Here is a 13,261-nt window from a genome sequence, read left to right as displayed (position 1 = left end):
TTTTGGCCCGAGCCGGCGAAAATTGGGCCCTTGGGGGCGCGACTAGGCCGATTTTTTAGCGCCGGCGGCCGAAAAGTCGCCTGGGGGGCCTTGTTGGGGGCGCGGCTGGAGATGCTCTTATCATTTAGTGTCACGTGTGTGGGCGCTTCTCGCCCCGAACGGACACAAGAACGCTTGCCCGAACATGTGGGCGAAACTACTCTTCCCCACACGACGCTCACAAGATGATAGATGGCAACCACAAGTGTGCATATATAGCAACTAGTGAATCACCCATGGCAACTATGGTTGATCATACATGGCAATTATGGTTTAACCACACACGACAATTACATGTGTGCATATGTGGCAACTAGTTAATCACACACGGTAAGTATGGTTGATAATACATAACAACTATGGTTTGACCACACGTGGCAATTCCAATTAGTTACACATGATAACTATATTTAACGATACATGACACACATGGCAGCTACAGTTAATTACACATGGCAGCTAAAATTGATTACACACGCACTCACGCCCACGGGGTGGGGATGAGCAATTGCCAAACATGATCGTGTGGGCCGTCGTAGCTGCGCTCAAACATGCGGGCAGTTTTAATGTTCACCCACACTGAGTCGTGTGGACTGTCTCCTGGGTACGACCGTACAACTCGTGTGGTCATGTATCGATTGTGCTACACATGTGATAGTTATCGGCGTCCAAAATATATACTACTACATGGGTATTTTTGTAAAAATATTAATTAATTTTGAAAGATAAATAAAAAGATACTCAGAGAAAACAGTCATGAAAATGAAAAAAAAGAAACAAACAAAGGGAAAAACACAGAGAAAACTGCAAGGAAGAAACCGTTGTATAGGCCCATGGAATAGGAAACACGATAAGGAACCTTTGGGTGTGAAGCCGCACTGAACATTACTAGCTGAATGCCCGTACGTTACGGGTCAAAAAAAGCATTATGATCAAATAATTTTTCGAATTAAAAAATGTGTGTCGGATATGATAGGACTGGTTTCAATTCCTGGACAAATTGATTCTCTCCCTCTTATTTCTTCCTAGGCAATCGTCCTATGTCTTCAAAAACTCCCCCTTGCATCATTTTATTCTCCTCATCCTTCCTTTCCCTTCACCTTTTTCCACAGTGCCGTGTGGGCAAGCCCTATTCAAAATCTTGTATTTTCATTTATTATGTCATCGATTCAAAATATCATTTGATCTCCTTTTTGAATGGAAACTTATGAAGTACCTCTCACAACTAACTGAAAAGAAACATGAACTTCGATAAGTATAGAAACAAAGAACAAAATCTTATTTTCTCAAAAAAAAAATAGACCCTCTCAAACAACATATAATACTTCCAAACCCAAAGTTAAATAGACCTACAAGAGATGTATGCTTAATGTAAAACATCTGACTTTTAGGTCACTCTCATAAAAGGTTATTTCTGCATCGATCAAATGACTGGGAGGAGCATCTTGAGTTCAAGCAGTTCTCTCTGAAGGCGTAGGTTGAGTTAAAGGCTGTCCTCTTCCTTCTCAAGAGGAACTCCTGACCTCCTTGAGAATATAAAGAAGCTTAACAAACCAAGCTCTATGTGCCCCTTATCTTGACCATGGACAAATACAAACTTTTGCAAAAAAATACAAACTGAAAATTCAAAGTCAGGATGTTAGCGATAGTTAGTTCAAACTCGTACAGCCCAAAAAGCAATAGTTAGTTTAAACTCTTACAGCCCAAAAAGCATATGGTTTGATCGCCTCCAAGTTTCAACATTACCTTGAGCTTTAGACATGCTTTCTGACATTGTAGAGTTACAGATAAAAGCTCCAAGCATGACTGAAAATTGAGAGAGATGTGATGAGTTAGGACTGACAGGAACATTAAGTAGGACAACCAACACAAAAATTACGATGACATACTACCATCACATGAAATATGTAAATGTGTGTGCATTATTTAGGTTCTCAACATCTATCTCTCATGCTCTTCCGATTTCTTTTCTCCTATCCAAGCATCTCACTGCCAATCTATCAAAAAAATAGCAGCTTCCCACGTAGATGGGGCCTCGGTCAGCGACGCGGCGGGAGCAGAAATCAGCCTTCAGGAAGTACTCGTCAAGCTTGATATCGACCGATGACCGCCTTGATTGATGACAGTAGCCCGTGAGAAGACGTCACACTCCGGCTCACCGCAGAAGTAATTCTGCACACATGAAGACTTAGAAAAAAAGAATGAACGTCTTAAAAAAATTAAAAGCTACACATATAAAAGTGTAAAAAGGCATAAGGGGGGACAAAATTGTGGAATAGCTCTGATGAATGCACATAAGACTATGCGGCACTTTGATTATTAGAGAAGATTAAATGCTCGTAAATCGTAATGTACCCTTCACGATCATAATCAAATCCTGAGAAAAATAAAAATTGTCATCACCACAAGCCACATACAAGATTGCTAGAAAGCAAATAGCAATGGTCATTTTGACAGGAATCAAAATATGACACATTATTCAGAAAAAGAATTATAAGTTCAACGTGCAGGCAACATGATACTAATTTATACACGCACAGTTGTCATGCGTACAGCAGGCGCCATTTGAAAACAAAGTACTCCCCCAGTCCCAAAATAAGTATCTTTGATTTAGTACATGTAGTACAGTTTATAGTATAAACTGTACTAAACCAAATAAACTTATTTTGGGACGGATGGAGTAATCATTATCGGTATACATAGACAGTTCTTGGACAAACCGAAACCTACATGCAGCTGCAATCATGCATCAAAACTGCCAGTACAAAATACATCCTTTGAATGTTGAAATTTTACGGTTTGGTAGCCATCTGCAATCATGCATCCATTCTCAGAATCATATCATGATTGAAAATCTTCCAATTTGGTAGTCTGCAGATTAATATAACAAGCAACAATTTGAGAGTTGGGAGACTACTTCTGTGCTTGAACTATTCCAAATTGCAGCTATTTTTCAGGAGAAGAACAGGTATGTGTGCCCTGGTTAGAAAAGTGTAGATCTCAACAGTGTAGAATTTATCTGTCGCATCAGGAACATACAACAGATGAAAACATAGAAAGAGATCTAGTGGCAGATACTTGTATACATCAGATCCAATGCTTTTACGTAAAACAAACCCCTTACATTAGTTGATCAATGGTGATCATCATAATTCACACTAATTAATAGTCAAAATAAAAATCTCACTCGCACTACTGAAAAGCATGCCTGTGAAATACTCGTACACACTTGTCACTTGACTCTAAGACTACATAGTTGATAACTTGTCACTCATCCATTTCTTCCTTTGCTTCATCTGCTTTGCTCAGCTGAGTATATAAGACCACAGTCAGCAAGACTACACTATGGACGACCTTTCTTCCTTCTGCTTCGACCACTTGAGCGCACAACGCATCACTTGAGCGCATCATCCATTTCAGGTCGACGAGCCATCGAGACGACTTGAGCTTGAGCATGACATGCTTCCTGTCTTGCCTCAAGCAGCTCCAAAGGCGGCTTGCTCACATATGAGGGATCGTTGAACTGCATGGTGTCAACTATCCGCTCCACCTCCGGACTAAGTCATTATTGCTGATTCGCGACAGATTGCCTAAAAGTAATAGTATGTTCTAAGCTTATCCACTTCACCAATGGTGATGGAACTACATCGTCACGTATCCAACCAACACTACATCGTCTCGTATCCAGCCAACAATATGTTTTAAGTTTATGACATATGTCTGACGAGTCAAATACGCAAGGCTGTCTTCACTACCAATTGCCTAAAAATGAGAGGTACTCCACCAGTCTGAATTCTGAAGGTTCAAGATAGGTAAGTTCTTTAATAAAAGTTTGGGGCTCCTCCCATAAATTAAGTGCACACCCAAAGAGCAGAACCGTGATATAATAAAACATGTATGTAGAAACAGTAACAAAAAGTAGTCATATAATTACGCTCATGATGCTATACATCACTGTGGACTTCAACTTGTTCACCAGTCGCGGGACAATGATCGATGTTCGCAGCAGTATCATCGTACAATAGAAGCCCATCTGCAGGCTGAAGACCATCCACGGGAAAAAAAGCAATTTACCTACAGGGTCATGCATGTGATCGAAACTGAAACTCCAAGGCGAGTCTGCTGCAGCGAAGCTTAACAATTCAGGAATGGAAGAGTCAACGACCTCGACGGACACGAGCTAGCGAGGTGGATCAACCAGCCAATGATGGCTCTCATGCCCAACAATCTAAAATTCAAGAAACCCATGGAACTGAACAGTTGGTTGCCGGTGTATAGAGGCGGCGCGACGACAAAAACACGAGGGTGGCACGAGGGACATCCTGAAGAGGAGAGTGCAGGGCCGGCGGCTATGGCCACCGTGACCACAAGGCTGACGAGGAGGGGAGCGGCGACGTCCACAGCCAGGACTTCGGCCACCGCGACCACGAGGCTGACGAGGAGGGGAGCGGCAGCGGCGAATCGAGATCTGGGCCGGCGATTTTTCTGAGAAAGGAGAGAGGGGAGAGATGGGATCGGGGCCGAGGGCTGCGGGGGAGATGGGGGGATGTGTGGGACGTGAGTTCGTGGGCGGGTGATTCGTGGGGAGAGGTTTTTTCTTTTTGAACGGAAACGAGGGAGCGGTGGAGGTCGGCTCAGGTTTCTTTTATTGATGAACCGCTTGGTTCTTTTGTTTACTTGCCTTTGGTTTTTGGAGGGACTGTAGTATTGAAAAAAAATCATGGGAGGACGTGGGTGGGAGGAGCTAGCGATAGGAGGGGGGCGATGAAGGTCGAACCATCACGACGTTCGATCCTCCTTTAATAGTAGAGATACTCTGCAGATCCAAAGTATGGGATCTCATTCAGCACATTGTATTTTGAGCACTGCTAGGCGCCGGCGCGCCGGCCGAAATTTTCGACCGGTCAGCGCCCTAGCGTTGGATACCGACACACGTGACCGTCAGATCTAGAGAGAAAAAAAAAAGAAAAATCCCCTCCTCGCTCGCGTACAACTCCATGAACCGCCCGCGCCTCGCCCTAGCAGCTCGCCGAGCCGCTCGCTGGAGCTGCTCGTCGGCACGCTCACCGGAGCCTTTTCTTCGGGATTGCATAACAGCCGCCAATGGGTCCTCAGCACGTGGTCACCGACAGATTGCAGCTCTAATCCCCTTCCTCGGCTGCTTCAAGCTTGCGATTCGCCATGGTTGCAGCATCCCCCAGATCGACGTCACCGCCTCGGGCTCGCCGCGGCCGTCGGCTTGCATCTGGTGTCCTACAAAAAAACTGAAAACAAAACAAAATCCTTAAAGCAAAACGTTACTAGGTTCCAGCAAGAAAAGGCTTCAGTTCCAGCATAACAAATTCCATAGCAAAAAATAGCTCCAATAGTCAGTTGTAGCAAAAACAATACCAGCTTCCAGCAAAAGAATAGATCGGTTCCAGCAAAAACAAATTCAGAGGAGAAGAGCTCCACGGTCGATTGTAGCAAAAAAATAAGATAGTTCCAGCAAAATAATATGCCGGTTCCAGCAAAAAGAACACCTCGCAACCAACCGAGGGCTGACAATGTCGCCAAAAATCATGCCTCGCCGCCGGTGGTCACGAAACAAAAACATCTCAGCGATCCAGCAAAAGAACTTACGGTTGTAGCAAAAAAAAAAGACGGTGGATGCAAAAAACGACTGGTTCACCTCGCAGCTCCACCGGACCTGGTTGTAGCTCCGCCGGACAACGCTTCCAACTTTTCTCGGCCATGGTTGTAGCACCCCCTCGCCAGCATGTAGGAGCCTTGCAGCTCCGCTAGACCGTGGTTCCAGCTTTCTCCGACCATGGTTGCAGCTTCGCGGAACTACGGTTGCAGCACCGCGCCGAGCCAATCCACGCCGGCGGCCACATAGCTTGCAGTTGCCGGCCGGTCTCCAGCACCATACCTCATCGGTGCCGCAGGCCATGACCTCGCCCCTTGCCACACGCGGTGGTGGGTTCCTCTCAAGGTAGCGCCCGTTCGCGGCGGAGTTTGACGCGGGATAGACAGAGGGCAGGTAGGTGCCGGATCGATGATGGTCATCGTCGGCGACCGGTGAGAAGTTATTTGGGAGCCACAGGGAAAGAGGGGCGTAAGGGGATAAGAGGGAATAGTTAGTGGTGGAACGAATGGCTAGAACTCTAGGAGCGCTTCGTGCGGCAGGATAACAAAGAGCAAAACGGTGGTGCCGTCACCAGCGTGGACGTGACCGGCCGAGTTTCAGCCGGTCGACCGGTTCTAAACGTTTCCCTTGTATTTTTACGGATTGAACTAACGGCAGAACCCAAATTTACCCACGCCGGGAGTTGAAAGAAATTTGGCGACTGATAGGCGCCGGTGCGCCGGCCGAAATTTCAGCCGGTCACGCCACGCCCGTTCGATACGGTGATTTGTAGCTGTTCGGTCCTTATCCTTTGCATCCTTCCTCACCGCTTCGCTTGGACCATCGTGGATTCCCTCGTGAGCAGACGCCGGCCAGCCATGGTTGCATCCCATGCACCTGTCCGGCGAGCTAGCCGCGTCCCTCTGCCATTGACCCCGCAACACAACGCTGGCGATGAGCTCCCCCGCAGACCACCCACTTGCTTGTAGCATTTGTTGCTTCTAGCATCTCGAGCCGCCGCTTGTAGCTTTTCTCATCTGCGGTAGCAGCAAAACGGGCAGCTCCAACGCCGGTGGTCCTTGGTTCCAACAAAACGCACGATGGTTGTAGCTCGGCGCATCTACGGTTGCAGCAAAAATGAATGGTGGCCTGGAGTGGCAGAGTTCTTCCAGCAATGGCGAACCCGGTTCCAGCATCTCACGCCTCCGGTTGTAGCAATCACAATCGCCACTTCCAGCTTTTTGCTGGCCGGTTGCAGCACTCTGTCGTCGTCGTGGTCATCGCCGGGTTGTAGCAGCTGCCCCGGCAGTAGCTTTCCTTTTTGCCGGTGGAAGCTTTTTGAATAGACGGTTCCAGCATCCCATTCCGGTGGTTCCAGCATCTGCGCATCGCTGCCCGTAGCATCCTGTGGACGTCGTCCACGGCCATGGTGCACTGCTAGTTGCAGCTTCCGGTGATGCCGGTTCCAGCTCTGGCCGCAGCTGATTGCAGCACCACAGCTGATGGTGCAGGCCTGCGGCGAGCCGACGCAGCCCCACCTCCCCGCTGATACGGCGTCCACAACCGCCATAAAGAAAGCACGCAGCACCTGTACCTCCCCCATCTCCTGATTATTGCGCATGGCGCAGCAGGAGAAAAGGTTCGCGTGGTTGAAGGTAGTCGGTACTGGGTGTTTTGAAGGGGCAGATGTGGTTCGTGGCGGCGGTAGGCCGCTGGTGGTAGGAGATGAGCCGGCCAAGAAGAACTGAGATAAGAGACGAGACAATGGGGAATTTCTGCGGTGGGAAGATAAGAGAGAGGAGCGAGATAAGGATGGGAGGGTGTGGTGGTGAGCGGTGACGCACAGAACACATGGAAGCGAGGGCGAGCGCGTGCGACCGGCTGAACGCTCGGCCGGCTCGCCGATTGTAAATGTTTCCCAAGAAATTATGGGCCGAATGTCAAGTTGTTCGCCGTTTGCCACAGTCCACTTTAGCCAGGCGCCCATCTCAGTCTCGCTCTTATCCATGCTGACCTCGACATAACCCTAACATTGCCGTCAGATTGCAGTCGTCGGGCTTCGCTCGCCTCCAGCTCCACGCGGCGCCTCCCTATCCGACATGGCGCCACTTGTTGCCCCGACGCCATGTTTGCCCACCTAGATGTGCTTCCCTCCAGTTACAGTTACATTCATATGGTGCTGTAATAAACAAACCTAGTGTGTCAGTTTTTTTTCTTTTTTAAGGGAAATGCCATCACGGCGGTTTATATTTCATGTGCAAAAAGGGCTATATCGTTTGACAAAGTATCAAGCAAGAAAACAGGAGGCTCGGACTGCCACACAATAGTCCCTGAGTCCTCCGACATACTAGCCAACAAATCTGCAGCCATCTTGGCTTACCTTCGACAATGATGGAAATTAACAGATTAAAATTACGACAAATAAAAGAGCACTCATCGTAGATAGCTGTGTGACGCCCCAAGACCGGCGCTCCAGATGCCTTCCATGGATTTCGAGATTCGTCGTGTGATTTGTTTTGTTCGTTGCATTCATCTTTGCATCATGTGCATTGCATCATGTCATCTTGCACCCCTTTCAAAACCCAGCTAAATAAATTACATAGATCGTTGATCTATTTAAATCGAGGGAATTCACATGATGATTTCTCTTTATAACATATCCTCTCGATATTTAGGGAGCTATAATAAATACTCCATAGTTTTGGAATTAACCATAACACACTTGCAAATGAATCCCATGCCTTTCTATCTAAATCCTTGACCTCAACTTTGCCCATAATCTATTTCATCACTTTTCCAATCTCCACCAAAATTCCCAACATTTTTTTGGACCTTCCTTTTACCAAGCCCTAGTTCAAACCCATTTGAATTATATTCAAATGAGTTTGAATTTAAAGCTTGCATTCGTGCCAACTTCTATTTTCTTGAATCAAGCTCATTTTTGTGAGTCCGAGACAAATACCCTCCTGCTCAAGCTCCATCCCTAACCTCTCTTTCTTTTCTATCTTATCTCTGTTTTTTAGAAGAAATATAATTAAGAGGGAGAGAGATTCCAGCACAGCCCACCTCCCTCTCCTCGATCCCCATCTCCCTCGCGCTGCACCCCTCGTCCCGATCCCCTCCTTCCCGAGCTGGACACCTTGCCCCGCCGCCGCACCTTGCCCCGCCAGGGCCTCCCTACCCGTGTCCTCCTTCTCCAACCGGCCACCTCGAGCACCCGACCAGCAGGCCCCAGTGCCGCGCCTCCCCACCGTCCTCCGCGACCCGGACGACCGGCCAGAGCCGCCCATCTCCCTCCGCCTCGCCGCGCCCGTCCCTTGCGTCCCCTTCGAGTCCAGTCATGGAAGCCGCCACCGCCTGGAGCTCCAAGTCCGCCGGCCTGCCTCCGCTTCGATCCGGCAGGGAACGGGACCCCGGCGACCGGATCCGGCCTCCCAGACGCCCTGCGCCCTTGGGCCACCGCAGGACCTCCTTCCTCCGCGCCAAGTTCGCCGCGTCGCTTCCCTGCTTCTGCGAGCACTCGAGGACGACGACCAGAGCCATGTCCTGCTTCGCCCGTTGACCGCGTCTTCCTCGTCCACATCCTGATCGGCCTCCGCTTCCTTTTGCCTTGCCCTGCTCGCCTTCAAACTCTGGCCGCCGGCTCCATGGTAGCCGCCGTGGGCTCATCGCCATGCTGCTGCTCTGCCTTTGTAGCCGGCCCCTGCAACCCTTTGCCTGCTCTACTGCAACTCCACCGACTGGACACGCAACTTCCTGCCTGAGGCCTCCACCACGCGTGTGCGTCCAGCGCCTCCGTGTGTCTTCGTTGTTATGTGAGCACGAGATACTTTGCCACCAAGTTCATCTTCTTCGCTTCGCGCAACTGCGCCAAGGCATACCCCCCGGGTTCGCCAAGTACACCACCGGCAAGACCCGGACTCCGAACGCCAAGTACAACTACGAACCTGAAAGAACAAGGATGCGCCAAGTCCCTCTCCAACAAGTGTAGCTCTACCCTCGTGGTGGACCCGACAAGACCGTCAAGCGAACGACTACACGACGACCCGCCAAGTTCGACTACAACGTGGGTACGACTACCGTCGCCGAAGACCCGTGTACCACAAGCAGCAAGTTCGACTACCGTCGTATGTACCACTACTTCCACTACCGTCGCGAGAAGGACTACTTCCACTACGGCCCGTGTACTACTACTTCCTTCGACGAACTCGATCCATCCCGAATGCACGCTTCAAAGGTATAACCCCGAGACGACGCCCGTGAACGAATGCATGTGTGATGTATGAGATGCCCGTGTTTGCACCATGTCTGAGTTGTCGCTTGCACGTTCCTCCTCGTTTCCATGCCACCGACATGTGGGAACCCGGTATCCGGAAGCACCCCACCATCTTTGCATGACACACTCCCGCCACCCTTCTTTTGCATCGGCATCTCGACGAGTTGTCGGATCACCGATATGTTGCCGTGGCATCTTTTTTTTGGATTCATCGTCGTGGCACCCCTTTCCTAACACCACGGTGACCAAATGCCCCATAACATGCTCATGTCGACATTTTCTTAAAATTGCATAAAACTTGTATAGGTCATCCGCATCATGATAACAACATTTAAATTGTTTAAAACTGTTGTGTGCATTAAGTTGCTAAATGACATGGGGAATTACCGGAATTGTTGTTTATTGTTCCGGCCTTATTTAAACTTGCCTAGATAGTTAGTTTTATTGTGCTTTACCTCTTGCCATGTTTAACAACATTTAATATTGTTGAGTAGCTTAAACAAGAGTGACCTAAATAATTAAATGTGGTGTTTCGTTAATATGCAACTCGTTGCATATTGAACTCCACTTAACTTGTGGTGTTGTTTGTTGCACTTTGCCATGCCATGACTCATAAACCGGACATGCATCATACTTGATTGTGCATCATGTCATGTTGATGTGATGGTTGTTTACCATATGTTGTTTGCTTCTTTCCGGTGTTGCTTCTTCTTGATAGTTCCCGGTTTCGTTGCGATTGTGAGGATCCATTCGACTACGTTGTTCGACTACTTCATGGATCCAGTCTTCTTCCTAGCGGGATTTCAGGCAAGATGACCGTCACCTTGTATCTCACTACTATCTTTGCTATGCTAGTTGTCTCGATGCTATCGATATGTCGCGCTACCTACCACTTGTGTATCAAGCCTCCCAAATTGCCATGATAGCCTCTAACCTTTTCACCCTTCCTAGCAAATCGTTGTTTGGCTATGTTACTGCTTTGCTTAGCCCTCTTATAGCGTTGCTAGTTACATGTGTAGTTGCAGTTGTTCCATGTTGGGACATGAATATCATGGGATATCAAAATATCTCTTATTTAATTAATGCATCTATATACTTTGTAAAGGGTGGAAGGCTTGGCCTTTTGCCTGGTGTTTTGTTCCACTCTTGCCGCCCTAGTTTCCGTCATACCGGTGTTATGTTCCTTCATTTTGCGTCGATGAGAGTTTATGAGCCCCTCTTGACAGTTTGCTTTGAATAAAACTCTTCCAGTAAGGCCCAACATTGGTTTTACCATTTGCCCCACATAATAACTAAACTTAATATTAAATTTTACGCGTAGGGAGTTAGCGATACCCGAGGAGTAATTCAACATAATACAGGGGGCCCAGCGCTGTTGGTGTTGGTCCCAACCGGGCAACCTGCGGGGCCACCACGGGGAAACACGAGGATCTGGTTTTACTCGTAGCTTGACCCATCCGAACGTGGACATAGACGAGATACGCGCGGCTACTATCAGGGTGTCGGCACGCCGGGAGGTCTTGCTGGATTAGTTTTACCATTGTCGACATGTCTTGTGCATCGGGATTCCGTGTCTGATCAGAGGGTCCCGCGATGGAGGATTGTCTCCGTGGATCGTGAGCTTGTCATGGGCTAAGTTGGGACACCCCTGCAGGATTTAAATTTTCGAAAGCCGTGCCCGCGATTATGTGGCAGATGAGAATTTTTAATGTCCGTTTGTAGAGAACTTGACACCAGATTCGAATTAAAATACACCAACCACGTGTGTAACCGTGACGGTCTCTTTTTGAATGAGTTCGAGAAGAGAACACGGTGGGATTATGTTTGAACGTAAGTAGTTCAGGATCACTTATTGATCATTACTAGTTTGCGACCGTTTGCATAGTTTCTCATCTTACTCTTGTATTCGTAAGTTAGCCACCATATAATGCTTAGTCGCTTGCTGCAACCTCACCACTTATCCTTTCCATACCCATTAAGCTTTGCTAGTCTTGGTACCCATGGTAATGGGATTGCTGAGTCCTCGTGGCTCACAGATTACTACAACAACAGTTGCAGGTGCGGGTAAAGCGATGATCTGACGCGAGTGTGATGCTTTCTTGTTTGGAGTTCCTCTTCTTCTTCTTCTTCGATCAAGGGATAGGTTCCAGGTCGGGGAGCCTGGAATTAGCAGGGTGGATGTCGTTCTTCTTTTTCGTTTGATTTCATCCGTAGTCGGATCCTGCTCTTTTGTATGATGATTGCTATGTATTGATGAACTGTTGTATTCCTGTTGTCGTTTGTGGCGAATGTAAGCCTTTATCTTGTATTCTCATCTATCTAGTACATGGTATGTTGTAATGATATCCACCTTGCTATGCGCTTGAAATGCGATTGTGCCCCAATCATGAATTCATCACGTGATTGGGATAGAATCGTATCTTGGGTGCTACAAGTTGGTATTAGAGCCTTACCGACCTTAGGAGCCCTGCTTGATCAAACCGCTGACGTTGTTGAGTCTAGAAGCAAAAAACTGTTTTGAGTCTTAGTTATATCGGAGAGTAGGAATTCTTTTTACTCCTTATCCCCTTCGTCGCTCTGGTGAGGACTCCTGACGTAGACGTTTTGACTTCACTCTCCTCTTGTTCACTCAAAAAAAAGGATCACGCGGGTATTGTTGGATCGTTACGATATCATTGTGACGGGAATTTTGTCTTGGTGCCTCCTGGCATTTAGGGGTTGTGGCAGTGTCCCTGGGAGTTGAGCTTCAAGGTGTTTTTATCACAGTGTTTATCGTTTCAGTTCCGGAATACCAGAGTTCACCGACATCGCAAACGCTTCTATACTCTTTGTGGTGAGAGTAGTTTGACGACACCCAGTACTAGGGAGAGCAATCAGATGTATTGCCACAGCTAGTATATCCGATGTTTTCGAAGGTCTGAGGTACACGATTTCTGAAAGTTTCTTGGTTATGTGTTGACGGATGGATACAGTTGGAGCGTAGGGCTTGTTAGTTGTGTGATATATTTGTGCCTCCCTGTATCCCCAACACCAGATTGCATAATCAGAAAGTTTCGGGAGTTCATAGGTGGGAATTGAAGTAGTTACGTAGGATATAGTTCCGACAGATGCATGATATGAGATTGGGGTTCGACATCTAGTGGTCCGCATGTCCACGGTTGGTTTTACAGTGGTCTCATTGTGTCTTAAAGAGTCCTTGGCTATGCTGACTCGTGGACGCTTTGTATGTCATGTGCACTGCCTTGTACATAATGGTGATGTACGATCGAGCCCGTGCGGGCCCCACCACGAAAATTTCGGACGAAATCTCTATCATATGTTTGTTTCCGGCTTATTCT

At 47.8% G+C, this 13,261-nt stretch overlaps 1 long non-coding RNA gene across 1 annotated transcript; it reads left to right on the top strand.

The window, feature by feature from the left end:
• Positions 1-8,712: 8,712 nt before the first annotated feature.
• Positions 8,713-12,237, top strand: LOC141041557 (uncharacterized). The gene is made up of 3 exons (XR_012201913.1): positions 8,713-9,884; positions 10,642-10,730; positions 11,976-12,237. It is a non-coding gene; the product is annotated as an uncharacterized lncRNA (long non-coding RNA).
• Positions 12,238-13,261: the final 1,024 nt, after the last annotated feature.

Source organism: Aegilops tauschii, chromosome 1, assembly GCF_002575655.3.
Source record: "Aegilops tauschii subsp. strangulata cultivar AL8/78 chromosome 1, Aet v6.0, whole genome shotgun sequence".
In the NCBI taxonomy this organism is placed as follows: domain Eukaryota; kingdom Viridiplantae; phylum Streptophyta; class Magnoliopsida; order Poales; family Poaceae; genus Aegilops; species Aegilops tauschii.
This window is presented reverse-complemented; position numbering and strand designations above follow the sequence as displayed.